Consider the following 14,862-nt stretch of genomic DNA (forward strand, 5'->3'; position numbering starts at 1 on the left):
AGTGCCTTAATCATTGAGTCATTTCTCTAGTTCCTATGACTTTTTTACTGTTTTTTTTTTTTGTATCTGTATATTGAATTTTAGAAAAGTCTTGCTGAGATCTATGTTATAAAAGTATTCACTCATGTTTTACTCTAGAAATACAACACTTTCATTTTGTTATCATCTTGTACTTTCATTTTTTTTCTGATTTCTGTAAACTTGGGTTTGATTCTGGTTTGTTGTATAAAGTGTGGAATCTTGTTTCTAAATCATTATCCAACTATCACAATATTATTTACTAAACAACTATCTTGTCTTCAAATATGTCAGATACATTAATTATATTCTCAGTTTTCACATGTACTTGTATTTATCTTTATACTTCCTGTCTCCCCTGCTCTCTCTCTGTGTTTACACACATGCAAAAACATATGTGTATGCAGGTATACATGTATATAAGTGTGTGTGTATAAAAGGACAATTTCTGGTAAGACAGAGTCTGTCACAGGCCAGTAACTCACCAAGCAGAGTAGAGAAAACCCCAGTAGTCAGTCTCTTTCCACCTTTTCAGCACTGGAATTACAATAGCACACACCAGGCTCTGATTTTATTTAGTTTTAAACATGATTTCTTGGAATCAAACTCAGGTCTTCACACTTGCAAGTCAAGCATTTTACCCACTAAGCTTCCTTCTCAGCCTTTGTCTTTATAATTTCCATTTTGTTTTATTGGTGTGATCATGCTTTGAGGCAGAGCACACTCAATGCTACCCTCTTCATGCTTCTTTTTTTTTTTTGTAATTTTTTATTAAATAGTTTGTATTCAGCAAATGCAGGCAGTTTGGTACCATTATTAGGCTCATCTGTGACATACCCCCTCCTTTTGGCCCCTCCTTGTTGAGGTATATGGGTCATGCACTGTGGAGTTAGCCAACAGTTGTGGGTAAGATAAATGTCTCTGAATATCATGACCCAACATGGGGCTCTGACATTCTTTCCACCTCCTCTTCCACAAAATTTTCTTGAGCCATGTTGGGTTCATTTTTTGTCTGCTTCAGTGATGAGGTGTTGGGAGCCTCTGGGTCTCTGCCTCTCTGATTTGGTAGGAGTTGATTTTTCTCTGTGTCGATCTCCTTCACCCTTGTGCTGGTACAAGGTTCACCAGTTTGTTTGTTTCGCCAATTTTTCTTAGTTTCAGCCAGGGCCCTTTTGAGGTATGATGGAGTGGCACTCTCCTTAGGATCTACATCTATCTGAAAAAGAGAAGCAGATTCTCCAACGGAAAGTGAGTTAGCACCAGAAGAAATGAGATAACCCTTACTTTTTTTTTTATAGAGAATTTAATAGGTGTAGGCCCTCTTGTAGCCCACAATTGATGGGAGCTTGATAATGGAGAGCAGTCTTACATTTGGATATGGTTCTGACTAGTTTCCCAGCTCCAGCTATGAGTCCCTTACCACTGAGGGGATCAGTTAGCCAAATCAAGAGCAGTTGGTTCCCCATCATGCTGTGTGCCATTATTGCACTTGTGTGGGCATCACATCAGGTTATTTGCTGCTAAGTAGGTTGGACCATGAGTTGCTTGGACAGATATTGGTCATTTTCCCCGAGTCGCCCATGTAGCACCTTCTGGGACTAGACTGTCTGGGGACTGGCTGTCTCCTGACTTCCAGGCATGCCATTCCATTTAACTTGTTGACTACATACAGTGTCTTCAGCAGTGGTGTCTTACCACTAACGTTTGGTGGGTCATCAAATACTCGGACAGAAATCTGTCTTTCTTTTAGGAAACCTTGTAGGTCTCTCTGATCCAATGCTCATTGTGGATGATAGCCACATGCTGGTACTGGGAGTTTTGGGGTCAGTTCCACTAAGAAAAAGAAGAAAAAGGTAACTAATATACAAGAGTTAGAGAAAAAAAGGTGGGGGGGAGAGAAAGAGAGACAGAGAGAGGGAGGGAGGCAAGCTGTAGAAGATTAAGGTTTGTCTTCATCATACCCTCTCCAGTGTCTTGTGGTTCAGGTGTTTCCTCTAAGGGCCTGTTGAAGGTTCAGCCATTTGGTCTGCTTTTTAGGAAGTAGAATTTTATGATACCATTGTCATTTGGGTCTAGATTTGTGTTTCCCACCCCTCTGTCACCTTCCCCTCCCTCCCCACCCATCCTATTGTCTAGTCCACCAGATGCTTGATGGGTATGTAAGGCATCTTGGGTAGATTCAGGTTAGGTGCTGAAGAGGTGTGAGACTATGTGGTGACTTTCTTTCTGTGATTGGGTAAGTTCACTGAGAATAGTCTGTTCCAGGTTCAACCATTTTTCCTCAAATTTCATTGTGTCATTTTTTTCTTACTGCTGTATAGAATTCCATTGTGTAAATATACCACATCTTCTTATCCATTCTTCTAGAGATGGATATTTGGGTTGATTCCAGCTCTTAGCTATTACAAGTTGAGCTACTACAAACATGGTTGAGCAAAACTCTCTGGCCTGTGGTTTGAAGGTTTTAGGGTAGATGCCCAGTAAGGGAATAAATGGGCTTTTTTTTTTTTTTTTTTAATCTCTATAGACAGCTTTTTCAGGAGTCTCCATATTGCTTTTCAAAGTGCTTGTACCATCTTACATTCCCACCAACAGTGAATGAGTCTTCCTACTTCCCCACATCCTCACCAGCATATATTTTCATTTGATTTTTTGATGTTTGCTATCCTTATTGGGGTAAGGTGGACTCTTATAGTTGTTTTAATTTGCATTTCTCTGATGATTAGAGATGATGAACATTTTCTTAAGTGTGTGTTTGTCCTTTGTATATCTTCCTTTGTGAACAGCTTGTTCAGCTCTTTGCCACATTTTGTGAGTGGAGTGTTTGACGTTTTACTCTTTAGATTTTTGAGTTCTTCATAGATTCTAGAGATTAAGCCTCTGTCAGTTGGATAACCTGCAAATATTTTCTCCCATTCTGTGGGTCGTCAATTGGCTTTGCTTATCGTATGCTTGTCTGTAAAGAAACTCTTCAACTTCATGTGGTCCCATTGGTTGAGTGACTGTTTAAGATTGTGAGCTACTGGGGTTTTGTTCAGGAAGTCTTTTTCCATTCCTATATCATGGAAAGTACTTCCTAAATTTTCTTCCAGTAGTAGTCAAGTTTGTGGTCTTATAATGAGGTCTGTGATCCATTTGTTCCATTGTAGTGTAGTGCATGGTGAAATGTGTGGATCAAGTTTCAATTTCTTTCATATGGTTATCCAGTGTGTCCAGCACCATTTGTTGAACATGCTGTCTTTTTTCTAGCCTATATTGTTAGGACCTTTGTTGAATATCAAGTAGCTATAGTTGCTTGACCCAAAGTCCATGTCCTCAAGTCTATTCCATTGGTCTATTCACTTTTTTCATGCCAGTACCATGCTGTTTTTATTACTATGGCTTTGTAATATAGCTTGAGGTCAGGTAGATACCTCCAGAGGTATTTCTTTTGCTGATGATATGTTTGTATATATGAAGACTTCTGCCTTTCCATATGAAATTTGAGATAATTTTTCTATGTATGTGAAGAATAATATAGGGATTTTAATAGGAATTGCATTAAATCTATATATTGCCTTTGGTAGGATTTCCATCTTCACAATGTTAATTCTCCCTATCCAGGGTTATGGGAGATCTTTCCATTTTCTCAAGTCCTCCTCAATTTCTTTTTTGAGTTTTTTTTTTTTTTATGTTTTTGTTGTATATATCTTTCACTTCCTTGGTTAATGTTATTCCAAGGATTTTTATTATTGTTTTTGCTTTTGAAAATTGGACCATGTCCCTTATTTCTTTCTCTGTATCTTTGTCATTTGCATATAGAAAGGCTGCTGATTTTTGTGCATTGATTTTGTATCCTACTACTTTGCTATAGGAGTTAATCACCTTCAGGAGTTTTGGGATGGAGTCTCTTGTGCCTCTTACATATACAATTATGTCACCAGTGAATAGAGCTAACTTAACTTCTTCTTCCTTTCCAAATTGTGTCCCTTTTATTTCCTTCTCATGTCTTATTGCTTGAGCTAGGACTTCCAGTACTATATTGAAAAGCAGAGGTGAGAATGGACAACTCTGTCTTGTTGCTGTTCTTAAAGGGCATTCCTCCAGTCTCTTTCCATTAAGGATTATTTGGACCTTAGGAGCTTTGTATATTGCCTTTATTATGTTAAGATATGAACCAACCATGCCAATTCTCTCCACTGTTTTGAACATGAAGTGATGCTGTATCTTATCAAAGGCCTTTTCTACATCTATCGACATGATCATGTGCTTTTTATTTTTAACCTTGTTTATGTGGTATATTATATTGGCAGATTTACGTATGTTGAACGTGCCCTGTGTTGCCTGTATGAATCCCACTTAGTCAAACTGGATAATGCTTTTGATGTGTTGTTGGATTCAGTTTGTGAGGATTTTGTTCAGAATCTTTGCATCTAAGTCATCAGGGAAATAGGCTGGTAGTTTTCTTGTGGCATCTCTGCCTGGTATTGGAATTAGGGTGATACTAGCTTCATAAAAGGAGTTGGGTAGCTTTCCCTATTCTCCAATTGTGTGGCACAGTTTGCAGAAGATCGGTTTGAGTTCTTCCATGAAGGTTTGATAGAATTCATCTGAGAAGCCATGTGGTCCTGGACTCTTCTTTTTGGGCAGTTTTTTTTTTTAATAACTTTTTCAATCTCCATGACTGTGATGGGTTCATTGAGAAGATTAATCTGCTCTGAGTTTAGCTTTGATAGATGGTATTTGTCCAAGAATTTATCCATCTCCTCCACATTATCCAGTTTTGTGGAGTAGAGGTTTTTGAAATAAGTCCTGATGATCCTCCCAATTTCACTTATGTCTGTTGTGATCTCTCATTTTTCAATTTGAATTTTCTTAATTTGAAGCTTCTCTCTCTCTTTTTTTTTCTTGATCAAATTGGCCAGAGGTTTGTCAATCTTGTTTATTTTGTTAAAGAACCAGCCCTTTGTTTTGTCAATTATCTTAATTATTTCCTTGGTTTCCAATTCATTAATATCTGCTCTGATTTTAATTACTTCTTTCCTTATGGAGCTCTTTGGGTTGGAATTTTCTTGCATTTCCAGTGCCTTTAGGTGGATGGTTAGGTTTTTGATTTGGTATTTCTCTGTCCTTTTTACGAAGGCATTGAGTGCTATGAATTTTCCCCTGATGACCACCTTCATTGTGTCCCATAAGTGTGGTACGATGCGTTCTTATTATCATTCAATTCTAGAAATTTTGCAATTTCATTTTTTGTTTCATGCAATATCCATTTATTGTTTAAAAGTGTGCTGTTCAGTTTCCAGATGCTGTTGGGATTCCTGGTGAGTCTTTTGTTTTTGACTTCTAGCAATAGAGCATTGTGATCTGATATCATGCAGGGAATTATGTCAATCTTCCTAAATATGTGGAGGCAGTCTTTGTTACTCAATATATGGTCTATTTTAGAGAATGCTCCATGGGCTGCTGAGAAGAATGTGTAGTCTGTGGACTTGGGATGGAAAGTTCTGTAGGTGTCTGTTAGTTCTAAGTGATCTATGGTTTTGTTGAGCTCCCTTACTTCCCTGTTGAGTTTCTGTTTGAATGGTCTGTCTATTACTGACAATGTTGTATTGAAGTCCCCAACTATGATGGTGTTGGTGGTTATTTCTGTTTTATTTTCATGTAGGTCTTGTTTCATGAACTGTGGTGCCCCTGTGTTTGGTTCATACTGATTTATGCTTATAATATCCTCTTTATGGATCACTCCCTTGATGAGTAAGAAGGGGCCTTCTTTGTCTTTTTAGATTATTTTTGGTTTGAAGTCTATTTTATCTGATATTAGTATAGCCATGCCTACTTGTTTCTTATTCCTCTTTGCTTGGAATAGTTTTCCACCCTTTCACCACTAGGAGGTATTTGTCTTTAGTGGTGAGGTAGGTTTCTTGAAGGCAACAGATTGAGGGGTCTAATTTTTTGATCCATCCTATTAACTTGTGTCTCTTGATGGGTGTATTAAGGCCATTAATATTTAGAGTAATGACTGTGAGATTTGATTTGCTCCCTGTCATATTTTGATGGTATGTGTGGTTTGTTGTTTTCATCGACTTTGAAGTTTTTGTGCCTACTCTGAGTTTGGTTATTGTGATCTGCTTCTTGTAGGCATTTGAGTTTGATTATTTGTTTCTTCTCTATTGAGAATTTCCTAAAATACTGCCTGTAGGTTTGGTTTTGTGTTCATGTAATTATAAAGCTGAGTTTTGTCATGGAAAGTTTTTCTTTCACCATCTATTATGAGGGATACTTTTGCTGAGTAGAGTAGTTTGGGTTGGAAGCCATAGGTTCTTAGACTTTGCAGTGTTTCATTACAGGCCCTTTTAGCTTTCAGTGTTTCTATTGAGAAGTCTGGAGCAATTCTGATTGGGTTACCTTTAAAAGTGGTGTGCTGTTTTTCCCTATCTGCTTTTAGGATTTTCTCTTTGGTGTCAATGTTTAGAGTCTTAATGACAATATGTCTTGGAGAGTTTCTCCTTTGGTCCAGTTTGTTTGGAGTTCTGTTTGCTTCTTGTATCCTGATGGTCCTTTCTTTTAAGAGACTGGGGAAGTTTTCTTTGATTATTTTGTTAAATATGTTCTCCATGCCTTTTGCCTTATTTCTTCTCCTTCTGGTATTCCAAAGATCCTGATACTAGGACATTTAAGTGTATCCCACTATTCCCTCATGTTCTGTTCACAGAAACTTTTGAACTTACTGAAATTTTTGAACTCTCGAACTGTTTCTTCCATCTTGTCTTCCAGATCAGAGTTTCTATCTTCCACATGGCTGACTCTATTCTTGAGAGCTTCTAGAGAGTTTTGGACTTGTTCAATTAGGATTGCATTTTCTACTACTTTTCTTTGTATAATTTCCATTCCTCTGTCAAGCTCCCTTTCACATCATTTTCTTATATCTTGATGATTCTTGGAATTCATCCTTGCATTTCTTTTTGTCTTCATTTAGCATGGCCAGCTGATTTTTGAGGTCTTCTTTTATTCACTCTCCCTCAAATCTCTTAACTGTCTTTGAACTCCTTCCATTTTCCTATGTATTAAGTCTAGTTTAGTGATGGCAGCATCCACACAATTATCAGTCCTTTGTTGCTTTTCTGCAAGTTCTACCAGTAGCTTGGTCAGGGTTGCATTGCTCATAGCTTCATTTTGGTGTTCTGATCCTAATGTCTCTTCTATGTTTTGATTAGAGATGTTAATTGTATGACTGGGTAATCTAACTGGATTTTCTTGCATTTGATTTTTCATGTTATTTCTTTAGCACTGTGGTCTGCCCATCACAATGTATTGGAATGTAGGTGGGTGTATCAGCCTGGGCTTAAGCACAATGGGAGTCTGAGGCAGCCTTGGGTAGTGGCCAAGCAGCCTAGGCTTTGGCTCTCACTTGCCAAATCTGCCTGATTTACTGCCTGGCCAGGGTGCCAAAATTGCCTGTGCTCTCAAGCAGTAATGTGCCAAAGCTGTCTGCGCTCATGCTTGGCAGGACACTGAAGCGCCAAACACTGAAGATGCCTAAAATCTGGCAGGGGAACACTGGGACCCGGAAGCAGTCTGTGCTTCCCTGCAACAGGACAATGGCAGCCGGCTGGCATGGCAGACAGGTAGGGGATGACACCTGAGCTGGTACAAGCGACAGACACAGTCTGAGCTTCCATGGCAGTTGTTGTTGGCCTGGGCTTGGTGGACGTGTGGTAGCCAAACAGTAAGTGAGTGAGTGGGCAGAGCAGTCTAAGCTTCCACATGCAGGGATTGATTATTACACAGGGCACTGTGAATATGGTGGCTACTTGGGGAGAGGGGTGGGCTACCCGCCTGCAAGGAAATCAGTGATTCCCTGTATTTCCCCCTCTGTGCCCTCCCACTGGCAATCTATTGGAGATTGCTCTCCCCTAAAAGACCCAGTGAACCTTTAATGTCTTGCTTTTTTTCCCCCTGGGATCTGCAGCGCAGCTAGGTGGTTGTCATCTTGGCCAGAAGTCTCCTCATGCTTCTGTTTTGAAAAATTTATTTTATTTATTTGAGAGAAGAAGGGGTGGGGGAGAGAGACAGATAGAGAAAGAATGGATGAGTGCACCACAGCCTTCCGTCACTGCCAACAAACTCCAGATGCATGTACCACCTCATGCATCTGGCTTACATGGGTTCTGGAGAATAGAACCTGGGTCCTAAGGCTTTGCAGGCTAGCACCTTAAACACTAATCCATCCTTCCAATATCCTTCCATGAATATCGAGGCCAATTTCTATCTGGGCAGTGGCATTGTAAGGAGTGGTACCTTTCCTTTGGCTCTTACATTCTTTTTACCACCTCTTCCACAATGGACCCTGAGCCTTGGTGGGTATGGTAGAGATGTTTCAGTGCTGGACAATCCACCATCCCTTCTTTTCAGTACTATGTCACCTTTCAGAATATCCTAGTGGCCATTGCCATCTTAAAAGAGAAGCTTCTCTAAACAGAAGTGAGAGTAGCATTAATATATGAATATGAATATTAAGTGGAGTGTATTCAGAGCAATTTGGTGAGAATATCACATGCATTTATCCAGATAAGAGCAGGTTTTATATTCATAAGGCTATTACCTCCCCTGCTATAGGCTTTTGATTAAGTTTTTAGTACTAGGCATATATTCCTTACCATAGAGCAGGCCTTCAGTCCAATTAGGGAGCAGTTGGTTTACTCCAGAGCAGACATGCCACTATTACACTGTCTGGCCAAACTTGAGTCTCCCAGTGTCCATTTTTTTTCACTGCTGATGATTTCTGTCTCCCATAAGGCTGCATGGAGTGCAGCCTTTTCCAACTTTCAGTTGGCTGGTCTATAGGGAGAAGGCTCTTAGCTTAGCACCAGCTTGATTTCTCAGTGATCTTGCTGCCTAGGTATGTGAAGTCTTCAGCAATAGGATCTTATTAATTATTACTTGCAGGAAACCAAGGACCTTGGCAGTAGCTTGTAATGTTTTGAAGTGAATAGGGACTCCCTGGCCAACAACTCACTGGAAGGCATCCAATCCTTGGCACTGAAAATTTTCTAGTATCAATCTATGGCTTCTGGATTTGCCATTATCCAAAAAAGTAGGTGTTTATATATCTTATTCAGAATATCTTGAAATTTCATTGACCCTCCCCCACCCTTCTCTTAATCACTTCCCCTGGCCTAACTTAGGCCATTCCACTCCCCATAGTCTGTTCTTCCAATTACATACAAACAATATCATCCTCTTAAGTCCTTCCTTCTCCTCTTTCCCTTATAGCCTTTTTCTGGCTTACAGGCCTTTGCTACTGATTTTTGGTTCCAGTTCACACACAAGTCTAAACATTTATAGTTAGGATCCACATATAAGAGAGAACATGTGACATTTCACTCTGGGCCTGAGTTACTTCTTAGTATAATCCTTATACGTATACTCAGTATAATCCTTTCCAGATCCATCCATTGCCCTCAAAATTTCATAATTTCATTTTCATTTACCACTGAATAGAACTCTGTTGTGTAAATGTGCCACATCCTCATTATCCATTCATCTATTGAGGGAAATTTAGGCTGGTTCCTTTTTCTAGCTATTGTGAATAGAGCAGCAATAAACATGGTTGTGCAAGTCTCTAAGGCAGTGAGAAGAGTTATTAGGATATATGCCTATGAGTACTATAGCTGGATCATATGGTATCAAATAAGTGGAGTGCATTCAGAGCAGACTACATTTCCACCAACAGTGTAGAAGGGTTCCCCTTTTTCTGCATCCTTGCCAACGTTTATTGTCATTTGTTTTCTTAATGATAGCCATTCTGACAGGAGTGAGATGGAATCTCAAAGTAGTTTTAAATTTGCATTTCCTAAGGATGTAGAACATTTTTTATATGTTTATATGCCAACTGTATCCCTTCCTTTGAGAACTTTCTATTTAGTTACACAGTCCATTTTTTAACTGCGTTGTTTGCTTTATTATTGTTTTTTTTTTGATTTATTTGTATATTCTGGATATTAATCCTCTGTCCAATGTATAGCTGGCAATGACTTCCTCACACTCTATAGGTTGTCTCTTTGCTCTACTTAGTATCCTTTGCTGTACAAAAGCTTTGTAATTTCATCAGCTCAGTGGTTGATTAGTAGTTTTATTTCCTGACCAATTGGAGTTATATTCAGAAAGTCATTGCTTATGCCAATATGTTGTAGGATTTCCTTACCTTTTCCTGTAGCAGTTTCAGATTTTCAGGTCTGATGTTAAAGTCTCTCATCCATTTGGTCTTTAGTCTTGTACATGGAGAAAGACAAGGATCAGTTTTCATCCTTGTGCATGTAGATACCCAGTTTTCCCAGCACTACTAGGTGAAGAGGCTCTCTTTCTCCAATGAATATTTTTGGCATTTTTATAAAAAAATCACATGATTGTGGCTGTCTGGATTAACATCTGGGTCCTCTATTCTGTTTCATTGATCTCTGTGTCTGTCTTTATACCAATACCATGCTCTTTTTGTTACCATGCCTTTGTAATATAACTTAAAATCAGGTATGTTGATACTACCAGCCTTATTTTTGTTGTTCAAAATTGTTTTAGGTATTTGAGGTTTTATGTGCTTCCAAATGAATTTTAGTATTATTTTTTTCTATTTCTGTGAAGAATGTCACTGGACTTTTAATGGGGATTGCATTAAATGTGTAGATTGCTATAACTAAGACTTCCAGTAGTATATTAAATCAAAGTGGGGACATTGGACACCTTTGTATTTTTCCTGAATTTAGTGGAAAAGCTTCAAGTTTTTATGCATTAAGTATTATGTTGGCTATAGTTTTTGTCACAAATATAAGACCAGAAACTCTGCTACTACTGGAAGCAAAAATGGGAGGAACTTTCCATGATATAGGAGTGGGAAAAGACTTTCTTTACAAAACCTTAGTAGCTCAGGAAATTAAACAATCACTCAACCATTGGGAACTCAGGAAGCTGAAAAGCTTTTTAACAGACAAACAAACAATAAGCAGAGTCAGTAGATTTACCACAGAGTGGGAGAAGATCTTTTCTGGATACACATCAGACAGAGGCCTAATTTCTAGAATCTACAAAGAACTGAAAAACCTAAACAATTAAAAGTCAAACAATCCACTCACAAAATAGGGCAGAGAATTACACAGGGAGTTCTCAGAGACAGAAATATAAATAGCAAACACACACTTAAGAAAATGTTCAACATCCCTAATAATTATAGAAATGCAAATTAAGACAACTGTGATATTCCCCCTTACCACAGTAAGGATAGCAAACATTAAAAAACATAATGACAACAAATGCTGGTGAGGTTGTCTAGAAACAGGAACCCTCATTCAGTGTTGGTGGGAATGCAAGCTGGTATAACCACTATGGAAAGAAATATTGAGACTCCTAAAAAGAATGTCTATAGAGGTACCAACAGACCCACTTATTCCCTTCCTGGGCATTTATCCTAAAAGATCCAAACCTCAGCTCAGAGGTATTTGCTTAATTATGTTTATAGCTGCTCAATTCATAATAGCTAAGAGCTGGAATCAACCCAGATGTTCATCATTAGACAAATGGATAACTAAGATCTCATATATCTACATATTGGAATTCTACGTAGCAGTAAGGAAAAATGACACCATGAAATGTGAAGAAAACTGGTTAAACTTGGAGCAGATCATTCTCAATGAACTCACCCAATCACAGAAAGATAATCATCACATGGTGTCACTAATCTGTGGCTTCTAACCTGAATCTGCCTGTGATTATGACATACCTAATAAACATATCAACGACTGGACAATAGGGATGGCTGGGCATTAAGGGAGGGTATGGTTGGTGGTGGTGGTGGGGGGACAAAAAACTGGTCCCAAATGGAAATGGTACCATAAAATCCTATATCCTGAAAGACATACTAAAGAGTTGAACATTCATCAGGTGCTTAGAGACAATACCTGATTCACAGGGGCCTGGAGAGGGTATGACAAAGACTATCCTCAACCTTATCCTGATTTTCTCTCTCCCTTTTCTCTCTTATATTACCTATATTTTTCTTCCTTCTTCTCCATTGACCCTGACCTATAACTCCCAGTACCAGAATGTGGGTATTGTCCGCAATGAGCTATCAATCAGATAGACCTACAAGGTTTCCCCCCAAAAAGACAGAATTCCATCAGAGTACTTGACAACCCAGCAAAGGTTAATGGTAAGACCCTACTGCTGAAAGCACCATATGCTGTTGGGACAGAACATGGAGTGACCTTGCTGGAAACCAGAAGAGAGTCAATCCCCAGATAGTTATCTTGTATAGTGCCAGAAGGTATTGCATGAGCAACTAGGGGAAAATGACCAACATCTGTCTAAGCAACTGATGGTCTAAGCTACTTAACAGCAAACAACCTTATGTGATGCTCATACAAGTGTAATAGTCACACACAGCCATGGTGAGTTGCCAACTGCTCTTGATTTGGCTAATGAATCTGCTCAGTGGAATGGAACCCATATCTGACATGGGGAAACAAGCCAGAAACATATCCAAAAAGGAGCCTGCTCTCCAATATCTAGCTCCCACCAATATTGGACTACAAGAGGGCCTACACCTATTAATTTCTCTTTAAAATATAATGGGCATTCATGTATCTTACACTGACCTAACTCTGTCAGAGAATTTGCTTCTCTTTTTCAGATGGACACAGAACCTGAGGAGAGAATCAGCCCATTGTGCCCCACCTCGGCACCAAATGAACCCATAGAGTTAGTGGGGTAATGAGCAGGATATGCTTTCTTGGTGAAGCTGATATCAGCACAAAGGTAAAGGAGACAGACACAGAGAACACAAAACTCCTACCAAATCATATATCCAGAGACACAGAGACTCCCCAAACCTCTTGTCACTGAAATAGACCTACAATGAACCCAACATTGCTCAGGGAAATTCATGGAAGAGGGGACAGAAATATTGTTAGAGCCATAAGTTGGGTCATTATGCACAGAGACATTGCCTGTCTCCCATATCTGATGGTTACCCCCACAATACAACACCCACAATCAGCAGGAGGGTATGACAGGGAGAAGGCTAATGATGGTACAATCATGGCTGTATACACACTATATACATAACTAATAAAGAATAATAGATGCCTTTTCTGTATCTATTGAGTTGATCATGTGATTTTTAATTTGCATATCCATGTTTATTACTGATCTATTTACAATTCTAAGCATTAGAATCATCTAAAATGCCCACCAACAGAAAAATAGGGAAGGGAAGGACAGGAAGATGCATGTGATATGGGGAGGACGAGGGGAAGTGGTACAGAAATGATAAGAGGGAGGATAGAATTCAGCAAAAATAAATTTTATTTTTTTCTTAGACTTTCTTATTGTCTCTTGGCATTCATACCTTCATATGATCATTTTATCATTGAGTTCATTCCACTGTCCATTGAGGTCTTTTTTTTTTTATTCTCATATATTTCATTCAGCTGACTATGGAGTTCTTCGTGATTCTCTTCATTTTTCTTAACTTCTTTACTTCCTTGTTTGTAATTTACTTAAAAAATTTATTAGACATAGACATGTTTCATATGTAGGCAAAACATGTTGGTACCATCATTTTCCTTCTCCCTGCCCCTTTTCTGAAGAGGCCTCCCTCACAGGAGATGCAGCTCAACCCCATGGGGATTGTGGGTCATGATTATAGGTGTGTGTGTGTGGGGGGGAGGCAATGTCTCTGTGAAAAATGTCCCTGCCCCTTTTCTGAAGAGATTTTCCTCATTGGGGATACAGGTTAACCCCATGGGGATTGTGGGTCATGTATTGGGGTGGGGAGGCAATGTCTCTGTGCAAAATGTTCCAACTTGTGGCTATAACAATTTTTCCATCTGGAAAATTCCTTAAGCAATGCTGGAAAGCTTTTACGTCTACTTCAGTGGAGCCTATGGACCTCTGGTTTGTTAGGTGTTGAGTGTCCTCAGTGTGTATCTCCTTCACTCTTGTACTGATATCAGATTCAATAAGAAAGCAGCACTCTTGCTCATTTTCCCAGTTCTTCTATGGTTTCAGATGGGGCCAGGGTGGAGTGCACTGGGTCATTTATCAACTCTTGTCCTGCTCCCATCTGATAAAGAGAAGTAGATTCTCTAGTGGACAGTGAAGTCAGCACCAGCTAAATGGGATAACCATTATTAATTTAGAAGAATTTCAATGGTGTAGACACTCATACAGCCCAAGATTACTGGGAGTTTGACAGTGCAAAGCAGAATCATTATCTGGATATGATTCTGACTTACTTACCAGTTCCAGATGTTGTTTCCTTTCTACTGAGTGGATCTGTGAGCCAATCCAAGAGCACCTGATTACCCACCATGACTGTGTGCTGCTATTGCACTTGTGTGAGCATCGCATCAAGTTTTTTGCTTCTAAGTCACTTAGATTTTGAGTTACTTGGAGAGATGATGGCCACTTTCCCCCAGTAGCATATGTAGCACCTCCCAGCACTAGATGCATTAGTTGTCCATGAACTGGCTCTCTTCCAGATTCCAACCAGGTCTCTTAATAGTCCGTACCAACAGTGTATGGTGTCTTCAGCAGTAGGGTCTTACCATTAACCTCTGGTGGGTAATCAAGTGCTCTGAAGAAGTCTATCTTGTTTGTTTTGGGACATCTAGTCAGTCTCTCTGATCAATGGCTCATTGTGGATGTAAACCACATCCTGGTACAGGGAATTTCAGGCCAGAGCTAAGGGAAAAGACAAAGAAAAAGACAGAGAAGAAAGAGAAACAGGAGAAAATTAAGGTTAGGTTTCATCTCACCTTCTCCAGGGCCCTTCAATTCAGGTGCTCCTCCTAAGATCCTCTTGAGGGTTGC

Source organism: Jaculus jaculus, chromosome 1, assembly GCF_020740685.1.
Source record: "Jaculus jaculus isolate mJacJac1 chromosome 1, mJacJac1.mat.Y.cur, whole genome shotgun sequence".
NCBI classification, from domain to species: Eukaryota; Metazoa; Chordata; class Mammalia; order Rodentia; family Dipodidae; genus Jaculus; species Jaculus jaculus.